This window comes from Oryctolagus cuniculus, chromosome X, assembly GCF_964237555.1.
Source record: "Oryctolagus cuniculus chromosome X, mOryCun1.1, whole genome shotgun sequence".
Lineage (NCBI taxonomy): Eukaryota > Metazoa > Chordata > Mammalia > Lagomorpha > Leporidae > Oryctolagus > Oryctolagus cuniculus.
In genome coordinates, this window is record NC_091453.1 from 86,136,164 (window position 1) to 86,147,321 (window position 11,158).

General features: G+C 38.6%; 1 protein-coding gene across 6 annotated transcripts in view; it reads left to right on the forward strand.

Moving 5' to 3' along the window:
* Window positions 1-11,158, forward strand: part of NUP62CL (nucleoporin 62 C-terminal like) — a 109,318-nt gene that overhangs the window by 85,542 nt on the left and 12,618 nt on the right. The gene's annotated exons all lie outside the window — the stretch shown is intronic.

An 11,158-nucleotide genomic window follows, 5' to 3' on the forward strand; every position in this document is an offset into this window, starting at 1 on the left:
GCTCCATAGAACACTACTTAGCTCATAATGTAAATGCATTATGGTTAGAATGGTAAATTATGGTGAATGCATTATGGTAAAATACAACTGAGACTTGAGTTAGAGTTGAGTTGTCATGAGTTAATTTGTTAAGAAAAGATTGTGTTTTTCTGCCTTTTTCTGTATGAGTACCCTAGTTAAAGAGCATATCCTCTAATTTTTCTCTATTGTCTTAGCAGCCAGATGAAGTCTTCTTTTTCCCACTCCCACTCCATGGCAGTAATGATAAGAGGAATCTCCCATTATGAGAGTTTCCATTGTGCTTTCTATTGATTAATTATAATTAGGAGTGGGGGCAGGATATGGGTAGATGGTGACGAATGATACACACACATACATAAGTTTACATAAAAGTGGTGATTATTCTCTGATAAACTCTTTGTCCAATTATATTCAGACAGTTCTTATTTACATACACATGACCAGCCTTTGTAATTATACAGAAACAACATGTTATAGTTCAGAAAGCATTAAAATTTTGTTTATGCCATTTAATCTCTCTGGGTCTTTGCTCCTTCTTTAGCAAAATGTCAAGGATAGACTACATGATCTTTAAGTCTTTTCTAACTATAAAAGTGATGCCATTTTCTAGGTGAATCTAGAGTTGAACAAATCAAATATGTTACTCTGGGATTATCTTTTATACCATTTCATTGTGTTAACATAGATGGTCAAGTATTAACAGATTTTCTTTTAATGAAATATTAAATTACCATTTTCATTTCAAAACTTTGTTGTGATAGAATTTTGATGCATAGATAAATACATGCAGTTATAGACATGGAGCAGGGCCCATATCCAGTTTGTATTGAATTAATATTGAGTGTTCTCAATAAAGTAAAAGGAGACTATAATCCTATCTTTTGCTCTAAAAAAAAGTTTTATCTTGCTTTTTACTAGTTAATTGAATCACATATGCTAATATGGGGTATAGACTGAACGGTTTTAAGATTAACTCAATGAATCCATTTATTCACATTCAAATATTATAGCAAAACTAATAATTAGTATTTTCACAATACAAATGTATTTTAACTACAGCGCTTAATGATATCTAAAGTCAAATCCTGATTTTAAGAAGATTTATGGTGGAAGAGAAGCAGGCATTTAGCCTAAGAGTTAAGACACCTACCTCTGATATCAGAGTACCTGGGTTTAGTACCCAACTCTGGCCACTGACTTCAACTTGTTGCTAAACAGATCCTTTGATGTGGGCAGCAAAAGACTTGGCTTTGATCCAGCATTGTGGGCATTTGGAGAGTGAACCAGCAGATTGGGTTCATATCTGTCTCTGCCTGTTCTAGCACTTTCTGTCTCTATGTCTCTGCCTCTAAACATTTTTAAAAAAGGTTTTTGGGAAATGTCTTTATGAGTAATATGTTGAGTGTTGATACAAATTTTTTTCCATCATAATACATGGCAGCTGTTATACACTAATAGAATCATATGTTTAAAGAATCAGTTCTTTAAAAATTATTTGGCAAGTAAACATTACACTTTAAATATGTTAAAATATTGCACTGTCCAATAAATTTTCCAATATCCCTGAGCAATTTATGGAGGAACAAGCCCATTTCTTTGTCTGACCTATTTTGAACCAACAGTTATATAACTGAAATAGAAGAGATCAGAGAAAAGCATAAGAATATTGAATTAAGGAGTATCTGAACATGTACAGGTAATATCCAATTTTCAAATTTGCTATTTATCCATTTACTTTATCCATTCCTCTTTTCCCCCTGGTTAGTATATATAACTGAGAGTTAATACTAACTACAGTCAAATACCAGTTCCTTCTCTTGCCTTTCTCTCAATAAAAATTTATAGCATTATTTTGAAGTTGGCTTGGTGGCAGTGCTGAAGTCACACATTTGTCTTTTGAGTTGGCAATCAATGAAACTGTGGCAACTCCAGTTCTTCTGGGATCACTTGTGACCGAGTTGGCAATCCTTCTGAGCCAATTTGTTATTTGTTTCAAGTACACAGAGCTACTTTTCTCAGAGGGGGGAAGAGGGGTAAAATATTAACATTTTTTTGTTTCTTCATAAACCAGACAATCATTGCCCCGTTGATATTAACAAACCATAATAAAAGAAAAGGCAGTGGAAATGTTATACTTGTCATTATTAGAAAGTTCAGGTTTTTTTTTTTTTCAAAAAAATATTTATTTATTTGGAACCCATAGTTACATAGATAAAGAGAGCTTGTATCTGCTGGTTCAGTCCCCAAATGGTCATGACATCCAGGAACCTGGAATTCCATCCAGGTCTCTCACATGGGTGACAGGGGCCCAAGCACTTGGGTCATCTTCCTCAGTGAATATTTTTATAGTAGTATACTTCTTTCATGAAGTGTCCCTAAGCTTCAAGAGTAAAACATATTTCATCCATAATCATTGCAATCTCTTATGGAATAGAACTGCATAATTATTTAATAACTGCTTACAACATTTAGACGGCTATTTAGGGCAGAAAGAGTTACTCTAGAGGACCTAAAATGGCATAAGGGACTTTGTAACATTTCCAAAATGTAGTCCATTTAGTAATGTGTGAATATCCATGAATACCTTATTTTTTTTACATAAAATAATACTTACTGTGGTTGTTATTTGGTGCAGTGGTTAAGATGCTGCTTGGGATGTCCTTATCCTATGTCAGAGTACCCAGGTTCAAGTCCTGGCTGGATTTCTGATTCTAGATTCCTGTTAATGTGCACACTGGGAAACATTACGGTAATGGCTTAAGTGGCTGGATCCCTGCCACCCATGTGGGAGCCCTGGCTGGACTCCAAATATTGTAAGCATTTGTGGAGTGAACCAGTGGATGAGTGATCTTCCTCTCCCTCTCCCTCTCCCTCTCCCTCTCCCTCTCCCTCTCCCTCTCCCTCTCCCTCCCCCTCCCCCCTCCCCCCTCCCCCTCCCCTTCCCTTTCCAACAAATTAATACAAAACATTCTTAAAATTCCTTTAAGATCATTTGGAGACACAGTTTTATATGATTATATCATAATTGTACTTCCTTTTTACCCAGTGTTCATATTTATCGTTTGAAGTGATTATTTTTTTGAAAGGCAGTTAGACAGTGAGAGAGAGAGACAGAGAGAAAGGTCTTCCTTCTGTTGGTTCACCCCCCAAATGGCCGCTACAGCCAGTGCGCTGTGCCGATCCGAAGCCAGGAGTCAGGTGCTTCCTCTTGGTCTCCCATGCGGGTGCAGGGCCCAAAGACTTGGGCCATCCTCCACTGCCTTCCCAGGCCACAGCAGAGAGCTGGACTGGAAGAGGAGCAACCAGGACAGAACCGGCACCCCAACTGGGACTAGAACCCGGAATGCCGGCGCTGCAGGCAGAGGATTAGACTAGTGAGCCATGGCGCCGGCCGAAGTGATTATTTTTGATTAGATTTTTTTGCTTAGAGTTTTTAAAGAAGCTTGCCCTAGACAAGAAATGATTTCTAAAACATTTTTGTTAATTACTTTCAGTCCTCTCATCTGAAAAGTATCAAATGCTGAGATGCCAAAAGATACCTTTTAATTTCAGTTAATGTGTCTTCTTCCTCTTTTGTCTTCTAGAATATTATCTGATTTACTAGTCAAGGTTGCTTCTTACACCTCTCCTTTTCTTAAATTCTTTGGGAAATCTTGGTGATATTGGCTTCTGGGTGAGGTCATCTCTTGTATTCTGGAGTACAGTGTTCCTCTTCAGACACTTGCGAAGCAAATGCTCTTGATCTGCCAGAGATGTGGAGCAGCACAAAGATGCATTTGTGAGGCTCATTTTTAGGGTCCCTTACACTCAGTAGTGACACTTGCTTTTTTGCATTGCAGTGTATTGAAAGGTATTTTATGTCTTCCCATTATTTAATGAACCTCTAGCTCAGCTCTGCTCTCCTTTACAGGCAAGATGGATTCATTGTCATATCTTTGTCCCTTGAGTCTAAAGAACTTCTTGTAGGTTAGATTAGGGTACTAAGATTAGAATTAAGCAAGTCTTCAGCTCCTGTTAGGAAAGAGCATGTGATGGTTAACATTCTCAGAGCTCTACGTCCCAAACTTCCTTTTCTATATGTAAATCCAGATTTGAAATACACTCAATATATCCACAAAATTAGATTTCTCACTAATCCTACTTATGTACATTTTGTGCCCAAGTGAATTTCCTCAAGCTGGAGAGGCTCCCCAGATGAATTATATGTAGCATAACTTAAATCACTCCCAGATAGCAGAATTTATATTGTTTGTGAGAAATATTTTTCTTCAAAGCAGTTTTGTTTTGTTTGTGATTAAAAAAATACATTTGAACCTTACTATAATGCTATTTTGGGGCCCTTAATGGCTACCTCATCAACAAAATGACCTGATTTCACCAATTAAACCTCCTCAGATGAGATTCAGACAGGCTCACCTCATTCTGAGCACTTCAGTATTTGAAGGGACAACAAATGGTGCCAATTACTAGCTCAGCATAGTACTTTTTATTTTAAAATGTCACAACATTTGGCAAACAGGTGTACTGTGATAATAATAATAATAGTAATGATAATAACAATAGAACACTGTTAGGTGGAAGTCTCTAAGACCTAGTATCAATTTTTGTTAGCTCTGGCCTATGGGAAATTACTTAACCATCTTGAGTTTTTAATTATTTGTTCCATTCCAGGGTACTGTGAGTGAAATAAGGTAACATATATAGGCATTTAGGAAACTGGAGTGTTATATAATTGGAAGGTGTTCTTTTAGATGCAAGTGGAAACCATAGAGCAGTTGTGACACTAAATACAAAGGCACTGTGTTACTCAGCATAGGAGATATAAACATCACTGGCACCTCTGCCTTGAATAGGTGAGGGGGTGGGAAGTGGTGAAGGAAGAAAGCATAATCTTTAGTTGGCTTCCTCAGAGAAATTGAATTTGAAATGAGACTTGAATAATAAGTATAATTCAGTAGGATGACGGAGTAGAGACCACTTAATATATAATTTCACTACCTTGTTCCCCTGCCTCTGAGAATCCAAGATACTTTTTAAAAGAATTATTTATTTATTTACTTGTAAGGCAGAGTGACAAAGAGAAAGGAAGATCTCCCACCCACTGTTTTATTCCATAAATGGCCACAACAGCCAGGGTTGAGACAGGCCAAAGCCAGGAGCTTCATCCAGGTCTCCCACATGGGTGGCAGAATTCAAACACTTGAGCCATCTGCTGCTCTCCCAGTCACATCAGCAGGGAGAAGGATTGGAAGTGGAGCAGCTGGGACTCAAACTGGCACACATAGGGGATGCTAGAGTTGCAGGCGGTGGCTTAACCCGCTATGCTACAACACTGATCCCCAGGATACTTTTATTATCTTTTCTTTTAAGAGTCTTCCTTTTTAAAAAGATTTATTTATTTATTTGAAAGTCAGAGCTACACAGAGAGAGGAGAGGCAGAGAGAGAGAGTCTTCCATCCGATGGTTCACTCCCCAATTGGCTGCAACGGCCAGAGCTGTACGAATCTGAAACCAGGAGCCAGAAGCTTCTTCTGGGTCTCCCACGTGGGTTCAGGGGCCCAAGGACTTGGGCCATCTTCCATTGCTTTTCCAGGCCATAGCAGAGAGCTGGATGGGAAGTGGAGCAGCCGGGTCTCAAACCGGCACCCATATGGGGTGCCGGTGCTTCAGGCCAGGGCATTAACCTGCTGCGCCACAGCGCCGGCCCCTAATATTCTTCCTTGAAATGTATTTTGTATTAATTTTGTTAAAAGGATGATGCTATGCACAAGCAAAGTGTCTTATCACCACCTTGATGTATTAGTGGCAAGATGAGGATGTGAATTCTCATGGCAGAGATGAGCGCTTTGTACATCTCTATAAACACTCTTCTTCCCATCAGGCATCATTAGCACTAAAAATTCAAGTATACTTATTAAGAATGTTACTTTAATTTTAATAAAGTGGATATTTTCTTAAAAGTAGCCAAGCCTTAGGAAAGAACAGTGTTCTCTCTTCTCTCTGCCCCTCCCTCCCTTTCTGAACAAGAAATAAACCTTAATTATATTAAACTCCTAAGAATTCAAGGTTGCTTTTAAACACCAGCCCAACCTAAGTAATTACAGAAAGTAGATTCTACAATAACTAAAACCTTAAAATGTGGGATTGGCTTAGCAAGTAGCAACAAATGATATCATGTTAATCAGTAAGAACAGAGTTGGTGAAACCATTGTCTGGCATAAATTAGGTGTCATATTATGTACCTACTGAACTGGTACTTCTAGTAGAAGAGGTTGGAAATTAAAAACCTTGTGTTTGGATCTTATTTAATTGAAATATTTATTGAAGTAATTATAAGTTTACATGTAGTTGTAAGAAGTAATATAAAAAATCCTACTTATTCTTCATCTAGTTTTCCCTAGTATTAACAACTTACTGAACCACAACTAGGATACTGAAAATAATACAATATAACCATCTCATTTAGGCTTCCCCAGGAGTGTGCGTGTATATGTGTGTTCTGTACTTTTATCGTATTTAAGTTTGAATATCTATTATCATATCAAGATAGAAAATTGTTCTATATCACATTTTGCTTAATGTTTCCATTTTACCATCACACTCACCTCCCTAATACCGCATCCCCTTACACCGTCTTCCTTTTTTTCCCCCACTCAGCATAATTCCCCAGAGATTCACCTGAGTTGCTTTGTGCATCAATAGTTCAATTCCATTTATTATTGAATAGTATTCTACAGTATGGGTATACCATGGTTTGTTTAACTAGTCACCTGTTGCAGGACATCTGGGGCTGTTTCCAGTTTTTGGATATTGTGAGTGAAATGGCTGTGAACACTTCTGTACAGGTTCTTGTGTGAACATACATTTTTGTCTCTCTAGGATAAATGTCCAGGTTGGCAGTTGATGAGTCATATGATAGTTGCATGTTTACTTTAGAAAATGCCACACTGTTTTCCAGCGTGCCTGTATCATTTTACATGCCCACCAATAACAGATGAATGATCTAGTTCATCTGTGTGCTCACTGTCATTTAGCGTGGTGATGTCATTGCAGTTTTAATTTTCACTTCCCTGATAGCTACTGATGTTCAACATCTTTTCCTGTGCTTATTTGCCATCAGTATATCCTCTTCAATGAAATGTCTGTCCACGATTTTTGCTCATTTGCTAATTGGATTGATTTTCACTGTTGAATTTGAAGAGGTTTTCATGTATTCTAGATGCAAATCCTTTGTCAGATTTGAAGGCACTTCACAAAATGCAGGGGAAAACAAAATTAAAACATAAGCTTATTTTGGTACAAAGCAAAAATTTAAATCCATACCTAGTTTTTTCATAATATGCATTCTTGTGAACCTTTGGAAGATGCTTGATAGACATAGCTTTCAAAATTATTTGAACCAAAATAAACATCTATTTTCCATGAATTTTTGAATTAATCTCATATATTGTTTGCAAATATTTTCTCCTAGCCTGTAGCTTATCTATTCATTTTCTTTTTTAAAAGATTTATTTGTTTATTTATACATTTGAAAGATGAGTTACAGAGAAAGAGAGGGAAAGACAGAGATTATTCATTTTCCTTTTTTGAAAAAAAAAAGATTTATTTATTTTAAAGGCAGAGTTAGAAAGAGGGATGGAGAGACAGAGAAAGAACAATCTTCCATCCATTGGTTTACTTGCCAAATGGCCTCAGAAACTAGGACTGGGCCAGACTGAAGCCAGGAGCCAGGAGCTTATTCCCAGTCTCCACATGGGTGCAGGGACCCAAGGACTTTGGGGCATCCTCTGCTGATTTCTCAAGTACACTAGCAGGGAGCTGGATAGGAAACAGAGAACCCAGGACTAGAACTGGCACCCATATGTAATGGTGGTGACTTTGCCCATTATGCCACTATACCAGCCCCTATTCATTTTCTTAACAAAGTTGCTCACAGAACAGAAGTTTTTAATTTTTATGAATTCCATTTATCAATGTTTCTTTGTATAGATTTTGCTTTTGATGTCATGTCTAAGAACTTTTTTGCCTATTCCTATATCCCAAAGTTGTTTTTTTTCCCTTTTTTTCTTTCTGTAGATTTCATCATTTTATATTTCAGGCTGTGATCCATTTTGTTTTAATTTTTGTATAATATATGAGTTTAGATCAAGACTTTTTTGTTAAAAAGTCTTTCCTTCCTTAATTGAATTGCTTTTGTACCTTTGTCAAAAAGTAGTTTGTTGTATTTGTGTGGATCTTGCTGTGAGATATCAATTCCATGGATTTATATATCTTTCTTTCCACCCATGTGTAACTGTCTTTATTACTATAGTGGTATAGTAAGCATTAATATCTGGTAGAGTGAGTCCTCTTGTTTTATTCTTCTTTGTCAAGATTGTTTTAGTTATTTTAGTTTCTCTGCCTTTCTGTAAAAAAATTTCTTGTATTTAATTGGGCTTGACTTTAATCTGCAGATCAGTTTGGTGAGAGTTGCTATGTTGAGCTTTCTCTTTTCCATATTACTATGTTGAGCTTTCCCTTCCATTAACATAAGATGTCCCCAAGTATATCTAAATCTTTTAGTTCTTACATCAGCATTTTGAAATTTTCATCACCCATATCATGTAAATATGCTGGATGTGTTGCGCTTATACCTTAATATTTCATTTTCTTTCTAGTGATTATAAATGGTATTAGTTTTTGTATCTTCATTGTTAATAAAGACATAATTTTTGTGTGCCAATGCTATATCCTTAGACCTTGCTAAACTCATTTCTTAATTCTAGGTTTGCCTACCTTTCTTTTTTGTATTATTTGAAAGGCAGAGGTACAGAGAGAGGGGAGAGAGAGAGAGGGAGGTAGGGAGAGAGAGAGAGAGAGATATCTTCTACCCACTGGTTCAGTCCCCAAATAGCTGTGATGGCCAGAACTGGGTCAGGGTGAAGCCAGGAGCTTCATCTGGGTCTCCCATATAGGTGGCAGTAGCCTAAGCACTTGGGTCATCTGCTGCTTTCCCACATAAATTATCAGGGAGCTGTATCAGAAATGGAGTAGCTGGGACACAGAGAGGTCGCCAAATGGGATGACAGCCCAGCATCCAGTAGCTTAACCCACAAAGCCACAACCACAATGCCTGTCTGTCTGTCTTTCTTCATGGATTTTTTTTATTATTTTATACATAGGCATTTATTTGATCTACAAATGGGTATAGTATTTCTTCCCTTCTACTCTCCATGCCATATATTTTTTTGACTTGCCTTTTTGCATTGGCTAGAACTTCCAGTACTATTTTGAGTAAAGATAATGAGAGCAGACATCCTTGCTTTGCCCATGATCTTCCATGGAAAGCCTTCAGTCTTTTTTTAAATTTATATTATTTATTTGAAAGGCAGAGTTACAGAGAGGCAGAGGCAGAGGCAGAGAGAGAGAAAGAGAGGTCTTCCATCTGCTGGTTCACTCCCCAGACGGCCACAACAGCCAGAGCTGCACCAATATAAAGCCAGGAGCCAGGAGCTTCCTCCCGGTCTCCCATGCAGGTGCAAGAGCCCAAGGACTTGGGCTATCCTCTACTATTTTTCCAGGCCACAGTAGAGAGCTGGACTGGAAGTGGAGCAGCCAGGACTTGAACCAGTGCCCATATGGGATGCTGGCACTACAGGCAGTGGCTTTACCTGCTAAACCACAGCGCCAACACCAGCCTTCAGTCTTTTTCCTTAAGTGTGATGTTCGCTATAGGAATTTTATAGATGCTCTTTGTGAAGTTGAGGTAATTCCCCTCTGTTCTTAATTTACTGACAGGTTTTTTTTTTTTTTTTCATCAGGAATGGGTACTGGATTTTGCCAAATTCTTTTCTGCATCAATTGATAGAATAATATGGTTTTCCATCTTCAACTCCTTGTTATGGTGTATTATACTGATACATTTTCATGATGAGTTAGTTTTATATATATGTCATAAGTTATACTTGTTTCTGGTTTATATATAATTTCTCTTATACATTGTTAGATTTTGTTTGCTAACACATTGAGGATTTTAAATTTATGGAGAATCTTTTTTTGTTAAATATGTATTTATTTCAAAGAGTTATAGAGAGAGAGGAAGAGACATTCTTCATCTGCTGGTCGATTCTCCCAGATGGCTGCAATGGCCACGCAGGGCCAGGCTGAAGCCAGGAGCCAGGATCTTCATCCGGGTCTCCCACATGAGTGGCAGGGGCCCATGGACTTGAGCCATCCTTTACTGTGTTTCCCAGGCACACTAGCAGGGAGCTGGATCAGAAGTGGAACATCCGAGACATGAACCAGCCCCAATATGGGATGCTGGTGTCCCAGTGGCTTTTTACCCACTATGCTACAACACTGGCCTCTAAATGGAAATTTTTAAGTGTTCATGAGATTTATTGGTCTGTAGTTTTATTTTTTATTGTCATCTGCTTTTTTTATTTTTATTTTTTTTTATTTTTGACAGGCAGAGTAGACAGTGAGAGAGAGAGACAGAGAGAAAGGTCTTCCTTTGCCCTTGGTTTACCCTCCAATGGCCACCGCTGCCAGTGCGCTGCGGCGGCGCACCGCGCTGATCCGATGGCAGGAGCCAGGTACTTATCCTGGTCTCCCATGGGGTGCAGGGCCCAAGTACTTAGGCCATCCTCCAGTGCACTCCCTGGCCACAGCAGAGAGCTGGCCTGGAAGAGGGGCAACCGGGACAGAATCCGGCGCCCCGACAGGGACTAGAACCGGTGTGCCGGCCATCTCAAGGTGGGAGGATTAGCCTAGTGAGCTGCAGCGCCGGCTGTCATCTGCTTTTTATAAAAGGATAATTTTATTCCTACAGGAAAAATACATTTTATTTAATGACCATTTACACACACACATATATATATATAATACTAAAGCAGGACCAACATCATGGCACAGCAGGTTAAGCCACCACCTGCAACACCAGCATCCCATATAGGTGCTGGTTGGTGTCCTGGCTGTTTCACTTCTGATACAGCTCCCTGCTAATGGCCTAGGAAAAGCAGTAGAAGATGGCCCAAGTGTTTGGTCCCCTGCTACCCACGTAGGAGACCCAGCTGAAGCTCCTGGCTCAGCCCTGGCCATTGCAGCCATCTGTGGAGTGAACCAAAAGATGGAAGATTTCTCTCTTTCTTCTCTGTAA